Source organism: Lactuca sativa, chromosome 3 (genome assembly GCF_002870075.4).
Source record: "Lactuca sativa cultivar Salinas chromosome 3, Lsat_Salinas_v11, whole genome shotgun sequence".
Classification (NCBI taxonomy): Eukaryota; Viridiplantae; Streptophyta; class Magnoliopsida; order Asterales; family Asteraceae; genus Lactuca; species Lactuca sativa.
In genome coordinates this window covers 108,668,312-108,671,926 of record NC_056625.2, presented here as the reverse complement: position 1 = coordinate 108,671,926, position 3,615 = coordinate 108,668,312, and the positions used below count along the sequence as shown (strand labels likewise).

General features: G+C 37.3%; 1 long non-coding RNA gene across 1 annotated transcript; it reads right to left on the bottom strand.

The window, feature by feature from the left end:
* Positions 1 to 1,747: 1,747 nt before the first annotated feature.
* Positions 1,748 to 3,067, bottom strand: LOC122196888 (uncharacterized). Its single transcript, XR_006189331.1, has 2 exons — positions 2,975 to 3,067; positions 1,748 to 2,602 (listed from the first exon to the last, which is right to left on the bottom strand). It is a non-coding gene; the product is annotated as an uncharacterized LOC122196888 (long non-coding RNA).
* Between the last annotated feature and the right edge of the window lie 548 nt (positions 3,068 to 3,615).

Genomic DNA, 3,615 nt, shown 5'->3' with positions numbered 1-3,615 from the left:
TCATCGGATCATCCCATCCAAGACTAGCAAAATTTTTAATTAGCTAAGTTTCCCTAAATTAAACTATTGTTTCAAGTTTATGTATATATGCAAATTTGTGAAAACTAATAATGCAAAAATTTTGAAAAATCAAATGCTTTTTAATTAATGCAATATACCCCTACCCTAAACTTAATTCATACAATGCCCTCATTGCATGCCATGCAAACATAAAATTAAAAAGAGAGAAAAATGAATAGACTTTCCTAGGATAGAAGATGCATCTTGGATCGTGTGGCTGGCGTGTGAGATATCGTGCTTAAAAGTGTGGAAACGGATGTGATTGACCGGTACAGAATGTGAGTCAAAGACTTGGACACTTATACTCCAGAATGTATATGATTAGACTCTAAAAACGGACTCGAGAAGGCACCACCTCGTGGTGAAATGGAACACGTCCTGGTGGCTTGGAATGTTTTTTTGTGTTCTGACTACGAGAACACGATGTGTTGATAGGTGCAACGCCGTGTTGAGTGAAAAATGGCACATATAAGTGCTTAAAACAACATATTTCTTCAATTTTCCTAAGCACCAACTAATATAAAAATTTCTAGACGTGAGTCTTCACTCTTTTACTCAAAATAACACTCAAAATGCTCCACTCTCACTTCTCTCTCTGTTTTCTAATCCTCCTCTATAATGTATTACTCTTTTGCTAAAACTACCCCTCACTTGGACTCTAAAAATTCCTGGAATCTAAAACAAAGACAAGTGATAAAACTAGGAAACAAATCCAAACAACCAAATGAAAAATAAACATCCAAACAAAACACACCAAACAAACGAAAAAAAAAAGAAACATGTCTTTAATCCACTCAAGAAAAGGATAAACTGTCTCAATCCTTATCATCATAACCACCTCCACCACTGCCTCTGGCTCCTCCCTGCTGCTCTCTCCAATGCTCATCCCAATTTGGTGCATAAGGATATGAAGGGGGGGGGGGGGGGGGGAGGGAGATGATTGGTTCGAGCAAAATGCAATTTCTGCATCATGCAATCCAAAGTCATATTGGTATAATTGGAACTCTGGGCCAAATTATCTTGAAAACTACTCAATGCTAAGTTGTAGGGATCCATCGGGAGTTCGTCTTCAGTCGGGATTACTAGAGGCTCATCTTCTTTGGCTTCACCACTCCTTTGTCTCACCCGCCTCTCAGGTTGGTTGCGTGGCATATCATCTGGAATAGAAAAATTACCCAACCCATTATCTACAACAATGTGAGCCCTTTTATACATAAGGGGAGAAAAAGCTTTTTATGGCTCAATGGTTAATGACATTGCTCCACGTTTGTCCAAAATACCAAAAGATCTTGAAATATGTGTGATCAACATCCCTCCATACAAAGGAGAACCACGGCTATCTTTGCCCGCCCGAACGGATTAAAACTCAGCCAACAAGTAAGGAAGGTTCACATGGATGTTCGGTGTGATAAGGGCCTAAAGGAAAAACCATAGTTGCAGAAATCGGGATTAATCGGCGATTAATCGATTGGCGTTCTCCAACCGGTGATGATTAGGGTATTAATCGGAATTTTAGGATTAGTCGAGTTTGGCGGGATTAATCAGTCTTAGCATGATTAATCGGTCAACAAAAGTCAAAAAATTTGAAAAATGTCAAAAAAAATTTAAAAATTAAAAAAAAATCAAAAAATCAACTTTTTTTTACTCCAAGATTTTCAAATTTTCAAATATTATACCAAAATGTTCATATTTTCAAATTTTCAAAATTTCTTATTTTCTAATTTTGAAGTACTTGTTTTTCTTAAGATATATTAATATTTGATTATTTTTAAAATTTTATTAATAATCTATGGTCCCCGATTAATCTCCGCTAAGACCGATTAATCCATTAACACCAGTAGACCGTCGAGCGAATTTTACAACCTTGGGAAAAACACATCTAATGTCGTGACCGTGTCCCCCTCTTGCCTTTGATTAATAGTATTGGTGATTAACCTATGCAAGAGGCGGTGGATAGGAGACTGAATATCAGTTTCTTGGGCGGTCCCTTTGTGGTAAGCTCCATTAGCAATGTCTCGCCAATATGTTTCAGCCTTGAACGCTTTTGTGACTTTGATGCTCCCCGTAATGAACTCCAAGTAAGAGTCCGTATGCACCTCGTTTGGGAGATATATCTCCGTTCTAATTGCGAGCTCGACAAGGCTGAGTTCTCTCCATTCACCTCCAAGACAAAATGTAATATTCCTATTCTCCATCGCACTGATCTTCCTACAAAATGCAACCATCGCCAAGAACTCGATAACCAACTCCCTGTAAACAACATATTGGATCTCAAACAACCTCTTCCATCCCACACACATAAACCTCTGGTGAATCCCATCAAAAGCCTTAACCAAAAACGATTCAATGCTTTCTAACAATCCAACTTGCTCGATCCATCCCTAGTCAACAACAAGAGGTACATGTACCTTTCGCTGTTTCATCCAATCTAGCTTCCCATTCCACTGTACAAGTACTTTTGGACCAAAAACCCACGGGAAATTATACCATGGAAAGTCGAGGCGACCCCCGGGTTGGTTTCTGCGTGAATGGCTACCCATGACTGGAAAATAAACAGAAACCAAAAAAGAAGAAACAATATACAACATTAACGATAAAAATAAGCAGATTTAGGTTGAAAATCATCGACCACGACGAATCGCAGTGGTTGACGAATTGGTCGCGTGTTCTATATAATCGAACCAAAATCAGGCCACTTTCGACTGGAATCAAGTCAAGGGTTTGTTTAGACCATGTAATCGAGTATATTAACGAAAAATGCAAGGTAGAATCATCCAAAACTGGGTCCGATTTTGGCAAAAATCGAAACCCTAGTTCATAAAATCGGCCCTAAATGTTGTTTAAATCAGTAAATGAAGGACTAGAATCTACTCTAAACTCGATTACAATCAAGGAAATATCATAAAAATCATACCTTTTTGCTTGAACACACAAATAAATTTAAAGTTAGAGGGAAGTTCTTTGTGGGGCTGAGAACACGAAGATGAAATAAGTGGTGAAAAGTAAGAAATGTTTTAACTTAGATTAAAAACCCTAAATTGACTGAGTCTAAAACAATACCACGTCGTGGTGGATTTTTGAATTTCGTGAAAATGTTTTCTAGAAAGTTTCCATATTGCGGTGAAATTTACCACGTCGTGGTGAAAAAATAAACTTACTTTGGTTAATTTTTTATAAAAATAACCACCCACACTTATTCTATGCTATTCCCCACTTTGAAATCCAAATAAAAATGCAGATGAATTAGAGAACAAAAATAAAGCATAAATAAATCAAAAATAAGCAAAAATAATGAAAAATAAAAGAACAAGAAAGAAAATTCAAACTCAAAACCACAGGTTGCTTCCTACAAGCACTTCTTTTTGGGGAATCATGAGTCGGGTTCCTTCCCGCTTTACGTTGATTCGGCTCGTGCAAATTTTACAATTTCCCCTTCTTTTTCTTCATTTGGCATACCTTCTTCATAATGCTTCACTCTATACCCATTAACTTTGAAAGGGGTTCCATCTCTTGATATCAACTTAGTAGCTCTATGTGGGAAAATATGTTTAGCAG